Source organism: Cervus canadensis, chromosome 7 (assembly GCF_019320065.1).
Source record: "Cervus canadensis isolate Bull #8, Minnesota chromosome 7, ASM1932006v1, whole genome shotgun sequence".
Lineage (NCBI taxonomy): Eukaryota > Metazoa > Chordata > Mammalia > Artiodactyla > Cervidae > Cervus > Cervus canadensis.
The window spans coordinates 54,729,950-54,746,555 of NC_057392.1; the positions used below are offsets into that span (position 1 = coordinate 54,729,950).

General features: G+C 38.3%; 1 protein-coding gene across 1 annotated transcript in view; it reads right to left on the reverse strand.

Moving 5' to 3' along the window:
- The window catches only part of LOC122444800 (LIM domain containing preferred translocation partner in lipoma), a 509,662-nt gene that overhangs the window by 354,563 nt on the left and 138,493 nt on the right, over window positions 1–16,606 (reverse strand). The gene's annotated exons all lie outside the window — the stretch shown is intronic.

Sequence of the window (16,606 nt, forward strand, 5' to 3'; positions counted from 1 at the left end):
AATCCATGAGTCATGATTTTTGTTTTTAGAGTGAACTTTATTCAGTTATCAGAGGAATTACCCTGTGATCCACAGAAATAGATGTCAATGATTCATGCATATGTCAGACAAAAGGTTATTGCTCTAGTTTTGGCCTTAGAATCCGTGCATTAAAAGAGGCTAAGATAACCAAAGGACCTGGACAAAGGCTCAGGAACAGCTAGACCCACACTGTGGCATATTATAAGAATGATGACCAATTTATGAGAGAGAGATTATCTCTTCAGACAGTTGTATGGTGGTCACAGACCAAATTTATGAATCAATCTTTCTTTTTTTTAACATCAAAGCAACAACTTGGACAGTTTTAAAGTAAGCATTAGCATTTAATTCCCAAGAATAAGATCTGCTACTGCAAATGGTGCTGCGCTGTGTGCTGCGCGCTGTGGTAAGTCGCTCAGTCATGTCCGCCTCTTCAATCCAATGGATCATAGCCTGTCAGGCTCCTCTGTCCATGGGAATTCTCCAGGCAAGAATTGTCATGCCCTCCTCCAGGGATCTTCCCAACCCAGGAATCGAACCCAGGTCTCCCACAATGCAGGTAGATTCCTTACCATCTGAGCAAATGGTGCTAACTATATACTGAACACTGTTTTACGTGCTTACACATGGCAATTCATTTATTTCTCATTACAATCCTAAGAGGTAGATACTCTAATTATCTCCATTACAGAGAGGAAAAACTGTGGCACAAAAAGCTTAAGTGGTCTATCCCAGATCACAACGAAAGTGGTAGGGTTAGGATTTGAACTCAGGGCAGTCTAGTCCTAGAATATATTAATCACCGCCAATAGAGTACATTCTAAATAATCTTAAATGCTACCAGGTTGCTTCCAAAACATCCTGAACACCATGAACCTAAATTCACATTATCCTGAAAAACACGAACTTGGCCCTTCAATTTGCAGACACTTCCCTCTGGTTGCACATAATGACTCCTAGCAATTCCAAATGAGTAGCACAGAAAAACTTCTACAGTGAATTAACTAAAGGACAGAAAGAAAAATAAATATATGCATATTTTCTTCTTTTACACAGGGCAAAAGCCATACCAGTTCAAGCTAACAACACCATAAGTGATTATCTCATTTCTCAAGTCCAGTTTATAAATATTGAAACAGACTCCGAAAGAGGTAGAGTATCCACTGGACACCTTGGCTGATCATGGAAATTATGGACATCTTGCTGCTGTTGTTCTGTTGCTAAGTCGTGTCTGACTTTACGAGAACCCATGGGAGTACAGCACACCAGGCTCCTCTATCCTCCACAATTTCCTGGAGTTTGCTCAAACTCATGTTCTTTGAGTTGATGATGCTATCCAACCATCGCATCCTCTGCTGCTCCCTTCTCCTCCTGCCCTCAATCTTTCCCAGTATCAGGGACCTCTCAAGACATCTTAAATAATTATTTTTAAATGTCCAACTAAGTTGTTCCACTTGCTTGTTTTTAAGAGATGGCATATTTTTGCAAGGTTAAGGAAGTAGTCTTTTTCTACCCTAACTCTGTTCACCTGTTGCTCTTAACAGTGTTCACCAGAGTTCTGTTGCTATTTATGAACACAATCTCCCAAGGCCACTAACGTTCTTTTTTAAATCTGTTTTATTTTAATCACTTTTTTTTAAAGCTATGGGCTTTCATGCATGCAATGGCTTCTCTCCAGTCGTGATGCATAGGCTTAGTTGCCCTGTGGCATGTGAAATCTTAGCTTCCTGAGCAGGGATCAAACTTGTGTCCCCTGCTTTGGAAGGCAGATTATTAACCACTGGACCATCCAGGAAGTCCCCATCAAAAATTCTTCTCAGTAACAGTTCTAAAAAAATCACATATCTCTACTAGTTACTGTAGGAAGCAGCACAACACCTTTACTGAGGCTGAGTAGTTTGCCTTAGGCACAGAAATAGTCAATATGGGGCCTGGGATAGGACCAAAGTCTGTCCTTAGTTCTAAATTTTACATCAAGGAACAGAAAACCCCAAGCCCTGTGACCAAGAATGAGAAAACCACAAAATCCCAGTATCTTTCAAATCAATTCTCCCATCTGTTGCCTGAAGTACTTTCCCAGTGTTATTGCCAAAACTCACTTGATGATGATGGTGCTGGTGGTGAGAGCAACAGCAATAACAGTGTTATTATGTGCAAGATAGTGTATTCACACATTGCACACACCCCCAGTATTTCATGTGGTCCTCATGTAAACTCTGAGATGTATTATTAGCTCAGGTTAATAACTGAGGTTTTAGAGAATTTAAAAATTCACTCGGTAAATGCCAGAGAATCATTTCAGCTGGCTCCAATGAAGGCAAATAAGCAATTTTCTGAGGAAGCCTACACTGAACCCCAACAGTCTTTACTGTTAGCAAGGCACTGACATCAAAATATTAGTTTTTGTTATGCTTCCTGGATCTACATGGAAGTCTGGTCCTATCTGCAGAGACTCCTATTCAAGTAAGAATAGGAGTCAGGCAGCTTCCACGACATCCATGCTTAGTTATATCTCTTCCAGCAGCATCCTATATATGCTTCTTACTTAGGATGTATATTCTGTGCCTTAATTGTCAGTTTGCATTCTCCCAACAGATTATGAGCTTCTTTAAAGTGTGGACCATGGGCAATTTTATCTCTGTATCAAAGGCACATTGCTCAATATAGAGCTTAATTTTTTTAAAGTGAGATATAATTCACATACCACTAAGTCCACTCTTCAAAAATGTACAGTGGTCACTGGTATATTCAAGAAACTGTGAAATGTTGTGTTCATTTGCTCAGTCATGTCCTACTCTTTGCAACCCCATGGACTACAGCATGCCCACCAGGCTTCCCTGTCCTTCACCATCTACCAGAGCTTGCTCAAATTCATGTCCAATGACTCAGTGATGCCTTCCAACCATCTCATCGTCTGTCATCCCCTTCTCCTGCCTTTTATCTTTCCCTACATCAGGCTCTTTGCTAGAGTCAGATCTTTGCATCAAGTGGCCAAAGTATTGGAGCTTCAGCATCAGTTCTAATGAATATTCAGGACTGATTTCCTTTAGGATTGACTGGTTGGATCTCCTTGCTGTCCAAGGGACTCTCAAGAGTCTTCTCCAACACCACAGTTCAAAAGCATCAATTCTTTGGTGCTCAGCTTTCTTTATAGTCCAACTCTCACATCTATATATGACTACTGGAAAACCCATAAAACTTTGACGAGACAGAACTTTGTCAGGAAAGTAATGTCTCTGCTTTTTAATATGCTATCTAGGTTGGTCATAGCTTTTCTTCCAAGGAGCAAACATCTTTTAATTTCATGGCTACAGTCACCATCTACAGTAATTTTGGAGCCCAAAAAAAGAAAGTCTATCATTGTTTTCACTTTTTCCCCACCTATTTACCATGAAGTGATGGAACCAGATGCCATGATCTTCGTTTTTTGAATGTTGAACTTTAAGTCAGCGTTTTCACCCTCCTCTTTCACTTTCATCAAGGGGCTCTTTAGTTCCTCTTTGCTTTCTGCCATAAGGGTGGTGCCATCTGCATATATGAGGCTATTGATATTCCTCCTGGCAATCTTAATTTCAGCTTGTGCTTCATCCAGCCGGGCATTTCTCATGATGCATATAAGTTAAATAGGCAAGGTGAAAAAATACAGCCTTGACGTACTCCTTTCCCAAGTTTGAACCAGTCTGTTCGTCATTAGTAAGATTGTGAAATGAATATCACTAATTGCCGATTATTTGATCATTCCCAAAATAATTAGACTGTCCCCACAGGAGGTGGTGATTCAGTTGCAAAGTCATTTCTGACTCTTGCAACCCTGTGGACTGTAGCCCACCAGGCTCCACTGTCAACTGGATTTCCCAATCTGGAAAGCAGAGTGGGCTGAAGTAGGTTGTGATTTCCTTCTCCAGGGTATCTTCCTTACCCAGGGATCGAACCCATGGCTCCTGTACTGCAGGAGGTCTCCTGCAAATTGTAAAATGAATATTGCTTTCTAATTGCAGACTGTTTTGATCATCCCCCAAAGATCTACTGTCCCCATTTTCTCCCCCTTCTCAGTCACTGGAGACCACCAATCTTTCGAAATCTATAGATCAGCCTAGTTATATAAATGGAATCATGTTACCTGAAGTCTTTTGTGACTGGTTTCTTCATATAGCATAATTTTCAAGATTTATATGCGTTTTGGCATGTATCAGTATTTCATTCTAATTTATGATTAAATAATCTTCAACTGTATGGGTGGATATACTATGTTTGTTTATTCATTCTTCAATTGATTGATGTTTCAATTGTTTCCACTTTCTGGCTATTATGAATAATGCTGCTATGCACATTCATTGACAGGTTTTTGTGTGGATAAATGTTTTAATTCTCTTGGATATATACTTAGGAACAAAGTTGTTTGATCATATGATAACTCTAAGTCTAATCTTTGAGGAACTGCTAGGCTTTTTTCAAAGTGGCTGTACCACTTTATAACTAGCCAGCAATGTATGACAACTCCAATTTCACTACATTTTTTTTTCATATGTTTCTGTCTTTTGTGTATAACCATCTTAGTGTGGGTGATGTGGTATCTCACTGTAGTTTTGACTTGATTATTTCCTGGATGACTTATAATGTCAAGCATTTTTTCCTATGATATTAGCTTCCAGTATATCTTTGGAGAAAGGTCTATCAGGATCATTTGTCCATTTTAAAATTAGATTATTTGCCTTCTTACTGATGTGTAAGAGTCTTCATATAGTCTAGATACAAATCTATCAGATATATGATATGCAAGTGAATTCTCCCAGTCCATGGGTTGCTATTCACTTCCATGATAGTGTCATTTTAAGCACAAAAGTATTAAATTTTGAAAAGTCTAAGGTATCAGGCTTTTTGTTTGGTTTTGTTTTTTAAGCTATGAGTACGTTTGGCCTGGGCTTCCCCGGTGGCTCAGTGGTAAAGAACGCACCTGCAGTGCAGGAGATGCAGGTTCAATCCCTGGGTCGGAAAGATCCCTTGGTGAAGGAAGTGGCAATCTACTCCAGTACTTTTGCCTGGGAAATCCAAGGGTCAGAGGAGCCTGGTGAGCTACAGTCCACAGGGTTGCAAAGAGTAGGACACACCTGTGCAACTGAGCACACATGTATACTTTTGGGATAAGTGACTAATCCACAGTCATGAAGCTTGCTCCTATGTTTTCTTCTAAGAGTTTTATAGTTTTATTCCTTGTATTTATGTTATTGATCCACCTTAAGTTAATTTTTGTATATGATATGAGGTAGATGTCCAACTTCACCTTTTAACATGTGGCTATCCAGTTGTCCTGGTATTCTCTTTTGAAAAAAACTATTCTTTCTCCATTGATATCTTGGTACTCCTGTTGGAAATCAATTGGTATACATGTTTCTGGTCACTCAATTCCATTTCATCATATTATATGTATACTTTATGATAGTACCGCACTGCTTGATTCCTATAGCAATTTAGTGATTTTGAAATAGCAAACTGTAAACCTGTGCATTTTTTCTTCCTTCAAAATTGTTTTCACTATTTTGGGTCCCTTGAATTTCCATATGCATTTTGTAATTCACGTGTAAACTTATACAAAGAAGAAAATTGGAATTCTGACAGAAATTAAATCTGCAGAACATTTCAGTATATATGCCAACTTAATAATATTGTATCTTCCAAGCAGTGAACCTAGAACATCTTTCCACCTATTTGGGCCTTCTTTAATGTCATTCAACAATTCCACAGACATTTTATTTTTACTTATAATCATAAATAAAAGGAAAAAAAATAAATAAATGAACAAATCAATCAATGAATAAGGGAGAGCTCTTTAAAAAATACACATAGTGGTTCTCTTCCCTTTCCAAGAAGCCACCCTTCCAAGTAGCAGTTTTCAAGACACAGTTCAGTCTTCTCACATTTTCGTTATTTATTTTGTTTCAAATAAATTAAAGGCACAAATGCTTACTAAGCAACTTGAGGCAGAGACGATTCCACATGCACAGCAGGTTTTCATGAAGATTTTCTTTTCTTTTGTTTTTCCTTTTTTTAAAGAATGGATCTTTATTTTATTTATTTATTTATTGGCCACCTTGCTGCATGTAGGATCTTAGTTCCTCAACCAGGAATCAAACCTATGCCTTCCATAGTGGAAGCACACAGTGCTAACCACTGAACCACCAGGGAATTCTCGTATTTGGTCATAAATTTCTTTCTTTCTCTTTTGTTCATGGATATGATGCAGTGTGATGGAGAGGTGATGGTTGAATGATGCATCTCCATTCACACCTTTCCTTCAGAAAAGACTAGAAAATTTGTTCTAATAGAGCTGCAAGCAGACCACCCTGAACCTCCCTCTTTCTTTCTCCATATGCTGCTTGTGAGGTCTCATCTACAAGTAGACTTCCCTATAAGCAAAGTTAAGTATCATAACTTTGAGCCATGCTAGGCTGGCTCACAAGAAAAGGAGCTCTACAGTCAGGATTATATAGAATATTAAGTTATCCAGGATGCTATTTGTGAAATCTCTTCCCTGGCTTTGACTGCTTTGTTAAGGATCAACTTAACACTGGTCATTTAGAAAATAAAACATCACTCTCTGTGGTTGGGTGGCAGAGGGAGCCAAAAGGATTCCTTATTACACTTCTAGCAGTATGTGAGAAATAACATTTTCCAGTATTTTCATATAAGTAGTATAATTTCAAGATGATACAATCTCAAAACAGTCAAGACACTTATTGAAATAACTTGAGTAATGGGCTTACTTTGAGTAATGGACTTACACGTCTGACGACTAGTACTTGAAGCTTTCTTTTTCTTAAAAGTAACAAATATTCACCTCTTTAACTCACTTTAATTCTTATAGTTTAGTTATACCAGCAGAATGTTACTGTTATGGATCCATTGTTTATCATCAATATAAGCAAAGTATCTATTTAGAATTAAATGATTGCTTTAAAATGTCTTAAGTTTACTTATTTTTAAGGATGTTCATAGGCACATATAGATAGAAAGCTTCTTTCCATTTAAAAAGTACAAGTTAGTTAGGTTAAGACAGTCAGTTTTTAAAATGGCTTACAATTGGTACACACATAATATTTCAAATATCAGGTCAGGAGTTATCAGAAATAATCTGGTAAAGGAAAGAGGAGATGAATCATTGAGGCTCAAACAAAAGAGTCATATGACAATTCTGCAGAATTTTTGCTATTTTATTTTTCTGAAAGAAAGAAGCATACATCAGCTCATCAGTCAGGTAATTTTTTGTCTTCTATCACTGAATCTGAAGAATTTATCATATTGATCTTTGTATTAGGAAACACTGAATAACATAATGTTCCTTTCTTTTTAGCAATTACTTAGAGGATACAGAAAAGAACTTGATGTTTATTTTTATATCATCACAATAAAAAGAAAAGAGTTATAGTTTGAATTATAATCCCAGAAAACATCATCTTTTCAACCAAGTGCATTGCCTTCAAGTGATACAAGGCAGTGCAGAGATAAAGCAAGAAATTTTAGCTGAATCAGTAGCAGCCATTAAGTTGTCCATATATACCTCACTTGCCTCAGTTGTACTATTATTTACTGCTACAAATACCTGCTGTTACTTATGGAGAAATCAGAAAATAGTTACAACTATGCCATGCACTAACAATGCCAATTCCAAAGTGGGTTTTCTAGCAGACTTCTAGAATGTAAATTCTTACATCCTTACTGGATTTGATCACAATATTTACTTATTTACTCAGCAAATATGAATTCATATGGCTCTTGTTTGCAGGAAACAAGAAGATAATCTTGCCTCAAGGGCTACATAGTCAGGTATTTAACACAATTATGTATCAGCTACTCAAGCTTCAGGCATTGTATGTACACTTTTAGACTATCTATAAGGTATACCCTGTGAAGTAAAATTATTGGAATTTTAACTTTACATTTGAGCAATTTGTGATTCAGAGTATCAAAACATAATCCAATTCTCTTCTGAGGTCTTGAACCCCAATGTGATAGCACAGCAAGTTTGGACTCAGGACCTTAGAGAGGTCAAATTCCCAGAGACAAATTTCAAAATTCACAAGTGGCCCCATGTGCACGTACACATGAAAAGTATACCTACTGGCTCAAGAGCAGTAAGTATCCAATTGGTATCTTTCATTTCAATAAATGTCCAGTTCACAGTTTTATGTAAACTGGAAATAAATACGTATGTTCAAATAACAAAATATACCAAATTAAACTTTCGTATCTACAGTTAATGTATTCACTGAAAGATGACATATGACTTTCCTGGTAATTCTTCCACAGTATGAAAGGAAACTTAGCAGTTATCTTCCAACATGGTATTTCTGTGGAGAGGACAGAACAGTTGCTCCCATGACAAATGGTGATATGTAGGATTAGTATTAACCGCCTCCAATGTTCTGTTCAAAGAGATCACCTTTATCATCATTACACTTTAGTTTAGCTATAAGGCATACAAAGGAAATGGGTGTCGAAATGCACAAAAATGTGACAATACTTTATGTGAGAGTCACCTCTTGCTCTTAAAACATAATATTCCCATGCATTTGCCATGGTAAAATCTAATCATCTTGAGTAAAAAACATAGACAAATTTGTTGTTTATTTGCTTTTAAATAAAAAAAAAGGCGGGGGGGGAACCATGGGATCTGAGACCAAGGCTACCACCAAAATAGATATTTAAACAGTGGGAGAGAAGGAAAGAAATAAGAAAAGCAGTCTTGACAAGAAAGCTCTTTAATTTTGCAAATGTGATGTGTGCTTCTGCATGGACATAGAGCTAATTATTTCCACAAGATCGTGTTATAAAATGGAGAAGCTCAACAGGCAGCTTTGTGAGCTTCTTTTTAAACCAATGTCTAGATGGAGTTACTCAGTGTAATGTAACACAATCATCTCTGAGCCAAGATCTTGCAAACAAATCACAGCTAACGTCGACCCCAGGGACCGTGGCCAGGACACCAGAGAAGGCTTCCTCTTCCTAGGCTCCAGTAGAGCTGGCTTCTCCTGGGTACTTCACAGCACAGCTGCCTTGCTTCCCTTCCTCCTATTTCCCTGCTGGGAGCTAACCCACATCACACTCAGAGCACACTCTTACACTGGGGCAAGTCAAACTGGCATTTTGGGGCAGAAGTTTTGGAGAGGTGCAACCCAAGGGAGATTTTCAACATAAAGTTCCACATGAAAATGTTATATTTTCTTGGCACACAAAACAAAGTTGAAAAGCTAACTTTATTATGCTTGTCACATAAGACACAAACATCAGCTTCTTTAAAAGGAGGAGGTATAAATGTTATTGAGATGCAATTATATACGATCTAAAAATTAATTGCCCATCATCAAAATCATGGCATGCATCTCTGAGTCAGCTAACCACTCCTCCACCCCCACTTCATTGTTACTTAACAGTTGAGGTTTCCTGGCAGGTACAGACTAATTCAAAATACCCCATATCTACTAAATATGGGCACTGCAAAGAATTAGATCCTCTTTTCTTTTAAAATGGTATTTTTGCCCCTATTACTTTACTGGACTCCATTTGGCATCTTACATATGAGGTTTCCACTATATTTTAACTTTGACCATAGCTTTCAAAGAAAGCTATTAGTAAGCAGACATTACAGATACATGGACAAATCAGGTTTTTTTGGTTTGTTTGTTTGTTTTCAGCAAATTTTGCTCTTATTGTTTAGTCGCTAAGTCCTGTCTGACTCTTTGAGATCCCATGGACTGTAGCCCACCAGGCTCCTCTGTCCATGGGATTTCTCAGGCAAGAATACTGGTGTGGATTGCCATTTCCTTCTAGAGGGGCTCTTCCCCACCCAGTGGTCAAACCCATGTCTCCTGCTTAGCAGGTTGATTTTTTTACCACTGAGCCACCAGGGAAGCCCAATCGAATCATGCTATGCATCTAATGTTTTTCACAAAGGAATATGGGAAGAGGAAAATGACACTATCCATACCTCTTCTCTTTTTCAACAGTATAAGACCAAGTTCCTATCTCCATTTCCAAGAAGCCAAACAAAGCAACACCCAAGTCTTATTCTGCAGGAATATTCCCCATCTTAGCACACAGTATCAGCATGTCGCAGCTCTCATCTCCCAGTAGCCTACATGTTTGGGTTGCAACAAATAGTATAGAATATTAAAATTTTAATTATTAATTTCCCCTGCAGCTGCTCATGGCTTTTGCAAGCTAGAACAAGGAGCACAAGAGAATAGAAGATCCATGGTATATAAGACTCCACCCTGATGACAGCGCCAGCAAGCCCTCAAGCTACATGAATTACAAATAAAAAGCCTTCCATGCAACACAGACACACCTGAAATAATTTCTCAGGTTGCCTCATAAATTATTGCTCTATGAAAGGAATGCAGTGTGGGAACACTGGGATTGCAACTCAAGATATGTTCATGTGACCAAACAGCAAGTATGTTCTCAGCTTCCAAACAGACTAAGAAATTGTAATAATTTTAAAATGTTTTAAATAAGAAAGATAAATATATCATTGATAGAATAGCAGCATTCAGGAAAGACAAACCCCAAACCCTCAAAGACCTGAAGTTACAAGCAAGCTCCTAACACAAGCTAAGTATCTGAAAACGAAACAGGAAGGATTGGCACTTCCCTGGCAGTCCAGTAGTTCAGTTCAATAAGTTCAGTCGCTCAGTTGTGCCCACCTCTCTGCGACCCATGAACTGTAGCATGCCAGGCTTCCCTGTCCATCACCAACTCCAAGAGCTTGCTCAAACTCATGTCCATTCCCTTCTCCTCCTGCCCTCAATCTTTCCCAGCATCAGGGTCTTTTCTAATGAGTCTCTTCTTCATATCAGGTGGCCAAAGTATTGGAGCTTCAGCATCAGTCCTTCCAATGAATATTCAGGACTGATTTCCTTTAGGACTGACGGGTTTCATCTCCTTCCAGACCAAAGGACTCTCAAGAGTCTTCTCCAACATTCCAGTTCAAAAGCACCAATTATTTGGTGCTCAGCTTTCTTTATTGTCCATCTCTCACATTCATACATGACTGCTGGTAAAACCATAACTTTGATGAGACAGACCTTTGTCAGCAAAGCAATGTCTCTGCTTTTTAATATGCTGTCTAGGTTGGTCATAACTTTTCTTCCAAGGAGCAAGTGTCTTTTGAGTTCTTGGCTACAGTCACCATCTGGACTGATTTTGGAGCCCAAGAAAATTAAGCCTGTCACTGTTATCATTGTTTTTCTATCTATTTGCCATGGAGTGATGGGACCACCATAAGGGTGGTGTCTTCTGTGTATCTGAGGCTATTGATATTTCTCCCGTCAGTCTTGAGTCCAGCTTGTGCTTCATCCAGCCCAGCATTCCACATGATGTACTCTGCATATAAATAAGCAGGGAGACAATATACAGCCTTGACATACTCCTTTCCCAATCTGGAACCAGTCTATTGTTCCATGTCTAGTTCTAACTGTTGCTTCTTGACTTGTATACAGATTTCTCAGGAGGCAGGTAAGGTGGTCTGGTAGTCTCATCTCTTAAAGAATTTTCCACAGATTTGCTGTTATCGACAGTAGTGGTCCAGTAGTTAAGACTTTGCCTTCCAATGCAGTGCATGTTTGACCCCTGGTCCAGTAGGTAAGATTCTATACACCTCAGGGCCAAAAACTCAAAATATAAAACACAAGCAACACTGTAATAAATTCAGTAGACTTTAAAAATGGTCCACATCCAAAGAAAAAAAAAAAAGAAAGAAAAGAAAAATGGGAAAGACTCAAAGTCAGTATCTTATTTCTTGGGACTACAACAATATGGTTTCTCTGCAAAAGAGGAAAACTGTAGTTACTATGGCCATATTAGAAATATAGAAAAGGAAGCTCAGACTGGTGATGCGAACAATTCACACAACTGGAGCTCTTTTTACAGAGGAGATCACAGAGAATTGAGAAGACAGTGCTCTTCTTATTGGCAAGCTTGGGAACCTAGGTTTCAAACTAGGTCCAATCCTATCCTTGTCCCTGGAATTGCTCCAAAATTTTTCATACTATCCTAAATAAAGACAGAGAAATTGTATTTGACCAATTCCAAAGAAACTTGATTCAAAAATACTAAATCTTTAGTTACAATTAGTATAAAATATCTGAAAGTTCCTCCAAGTTACCTAGGTACCAGTGCCTGCCCTACCCAACTCAGTGCGGGGAAGAAAAGTCAGCTTTGTACCAGGAATTGGAAAACCAGCACTCTAGGCATGTTTTTGCCAAGAGAAGGGAAAGGAAATCATAAGTCCATGGATTTATCCTTTGTATTCTAAGAAATCAAGAGAATTTCAAGGTGACCCTATGTATACTTCCCAGGAGTTTAATCTGTGCTTTTACTAACAGCAGAATGCCAGATGGGTGGGGTCTAGATTCATACTAATTCAAAGAAAATATACTGTCTTAAGTATTCAATTTACCTTTAAGTTATGTCTTATTTTGTTTACTCCTTCATGTTTCCAAGCCATGTTTTAGAAGAAGTGCCACAAAAGGAGCCATTTTAGAACAGACTTATTGAAATACTAAAGGGAACCAGTATGTCCCTTGGTTGCTCTTAGTATCCACAGGTAACCATTACCTCTTGGTTCAGGAAAAAGAAACAAACAAACACTGATTCTACCTCTAATGAGCCTCATTGAGCAATATTCTTTCTCTCTCCAGATGAAACCTAGAGTTTGGCTAAATGACCTCTAAACTATGATACTCTAAGATCATACTGAGTCTGCAATTCAACCCACAGCCATCTCAGAACTTCTCACATCTGTTCTTCTAAAACTACTCCCTAACACACACATTTTATCATGATTAGAAATTTTAGTACTAAACACTATGGCAGTTTCATCACATTACTCTGTGCAATGGCCGGCACATATGTGTTAATACATTTTTACATCTTCTGCAAAAGTTCAAAAGGTGTTACCCTTAAATCCACTCTAACCAGAAATATCGTTGCTACCCACTCCCCAAATTTCTCCTTTTACTGTAAGAGTTCTTGGATATCAAGAAGGCTACTTAGGTATTAATTAGAGCATGGGATTCCATCTGCTGTTCCCTTTGTACTTTACATACCCCATGTCATAAATGAACTACTTTAGTCTTCCAAAAAGGCATCCATTCTCTTCCAACATCCCATGACTTACACATTTCTGTTATTCCCTTATTTGAGTTCCATGTCCTTCCCAAATATGCAGCCAAAAGAACTCAAATTCTACTTGCTTGGGGTAGTCCTCCCTGACACTTCCCTAGAGAAGTATAAAATATAAAGTTGATATTCCTATTTCTGATTTCCCAACAATTTCAACATCCAGTGAGTCACACAATAACTTCAAGTAGCATATCCAACAAGCTCTTCTTTTGTGCCCCTCTGAACTGTTTATGCATTTGTTGCTTCTGTAAGACCAGGAATTCCTCTAGAGCAAGAAAATGTGGATTCTAACCTCTATATTTCCAATGCCTAACCCACAATGGGATCTCTAAAATGTTAGTTGAATGAATGAAAAAGTGGAATGAAGCATATTTCCCAAAGAAAAATATGGATAAAAAAGTGAATAGAAATAAAGTTGGGAAATATGACAGTAGAAATTGCTCCTTTGGTAAAAGGAAGAAAATGCCCCCATAAAATCTATTTTCAGATATTTTCAGAGTTGTTAAGTAAATAGAGCAACTTTGGACCTCTTACTGTACAAACATTTTACCTATATGATCATTTTATCCTTTATCCATGAGTTAATGCAGCCTTGCAAAAGTGATTCAGGAAAGGTGGGTTCAGTAACGCACACAACACATGACTGAATAATGAAAAATCACAGACCTATTAGCCTACTTTAAGTTGTCAGTGATTTAACAGGTTTTGCAATTAGCTTGGATCAAAAATGGAAACGTCAAAGTTGGCCATTAACAGTCTACATTTTGAGGACTGTTCAAGTACGTTTTGATTGCAACACAACACAGTCTACTGAAGACACCATCTTCTCCTGGCACATATTTTTAATATTCTAAGTGTGTGATTATTGTTCTCACAGTATATAATTATGTTAACTAATAAATACTAACGTATCTAATTCAGCTCCACCAGAGTAAAGATAATTCAGAAGAATGAGCTGTTTCTCCCACTTAACTTTTGCTTTCCTAAATTAGAATAATGAAGTTAGAATGGATTGCTCTTTAACTTCTGAATGGAACAGACACATGAAAAGTGGAATTCTCAACCTGCTCTACCTGAGTTATCATTAATAACTTTTTTTTAATTTTTAACTTTCATACAGTTTTTAAAGGTAACTTTCCATTTACAGTTATTACAAAATATAAGCTATATTTCCTGTGTTGTACAGCATATCCTTGAGCCTATTTCATAACCAATAGCTTGTATCTTGCACTCTAGAAAGATGCAAGAGGATGGGCCCAGGTCTCAGAAATGTTCTCTAGCTAGCCTTGCTTACTCCTGAGTTTCTAAATGTTGTTTGATGTTAAGCATGTTTCCAATTCCACTCAAGCCCACTTTACACAATGGCAAGGCCACTGACTTTGCCACTGGACTCATCCATTTTGTGCATAAATACATATATATGCCTTCTCTCCTTTTTTAAAAGGATTTTTGCTTAATCTTGTTCTTTCCTCCTAAATTCTCATACCCTAATATATACTTGGAAGATTCAGATTAGAGGTTTTTCTTAACATAGCCTACATTCTTTAAGACTGTCTACACATGCCTCCAACTCACCTCCACATTTTTATGGGTTTATTCAGCAGCCACATTTTTGTTTGCACAATCTCACCGTGCAGACAAACTCATAATCACTGATATTTGAACAGTGCTTTACTGATTATAAAGCACTTTCACATCTCTCCACACTAGAGTGAAACATAGGTAACTCTGAAATATAGATGCTGTGCTTATTTTGTGGATGAGGAAACTAAGACTTAGTAGGTAAGTGGCTTGTCTGAGGACACATGACTATAATGTGAGTATAGCCAGACCTTGAAATTAGACCTGTGTTTGATTTTTAAGTTCTAGATCATATTGAGACTTTTCTCTGAATGTTTTTCTTTTTATGAAAAAGCCATACTCAAGGGACACTGATCAATCACCTGAGAAACAGTGTCTTATTTCCTTTGTTCCTTCTCCAGGATGAACTGTAGATTTTCTCTGCTTGGAAACATTCAACTATCCCCCCTTATTTATAAGAAAAGTCAAAATCTTCATCTGGCACTCAAATATGTCCGTGGGCTGTAAGCAGGAGACCTTCCAGGCTTGTAGTCCACTTGAAGCTTTCAATGGCCTTGTCTGCAACCACTAGGCAGCTTGCAGTTCTATGAATGCAGCCTGGACCTTCCCTCCTTGGGGCTCAGGTGCTCTCCCCTCTCGCCTCCAACATCATCACCCCTCCATCCCTCAGCAGAACATGTGAGTCATTGGAATAACCTTTGCAGATGTTGCCACCTTTAAAAGAATATTTCAGTCTTTTCCTTGCTCTTCGATGTATCTGCCACTGTTGAACTTATTATGGGTTTTCTGAAAGAGGACCACTTGGTCCTATTTTTCTCCCTTTTAACCAACCTCTTTCCTTCTTCTAACAGTTCCCCCCCAAAGCCCACAGCAGGTGCCACCTGTCTGCAGCTCAGCACGTGTTTATAGAAACAAAGTGCATTTGCACAACCGACAGGCCAAGTGGAGCCAAGAACGATGACAGCTAAGGAAGAACGAGGTACTAGGGCGCGCGGCTTGTGCCCCACATAACTGACAGTCCTGTTGTATGTCTAGGAAAGGCAGCTGGAGCAGGTCTAAAGAGGAAAGCACCTTACGCAGGACTGTATTGAAATGACTGCCGGCGGAGAAGCAGGACTGGTTTTTTATTTGTGAAAGGAATCACTGTGAATACTGGAGCTGCTATTGGAGAGCTGGAGTGCTGAAGGTCTAGCAAACATCACACAGAGATGAGCCACACAGTGACGAGAGTTCGGGGCCAAGGTCTGCATGAAGAGCACTGCTGGCTGTCTTAGGAGGGCTCAGAAGCCCTGAAATTGATTTACCATTAATTTCTCGAGACTGGAGAGAGGCAAGGCATGACCACTAGCAGTGCAAGGTCAGCTTCCGAAATGCAGATAATAAATAAAGGTGAAGAAAAATAGCCACCCTCCAAAGGAAGCCAGGGGATGCAAAGAAGAACTAATAACAAGACACCACTTGCATTGGAAAAAAAAAAAAAATGGAGGTTCAAGAGGGAGGGGACATATGTATACCTATGGTTGATTCATGTTGATGTTTGACAGAAAACAACAAAATTCTGTAAAGCAATTATCCTTCAGTTAAAAAAAATAGATTAAAAAGAAAAATACATTAATTGCTGACACCAAATGCTAGTACAACTGGGGAGAAATTGATATGTTCAAACTATTGGTACTAACATAAGCTATTCAGTATTCATGGAAAGAAAAGTAAGAAGTAGTCATAATCCCCAATGTAGAAATCCCACTCTAAAGATTTCGAGTTATATAAATAGCTCCAAAGAAAATATACATGAACATGTCCTAAGCAGCATTACTTACAACTG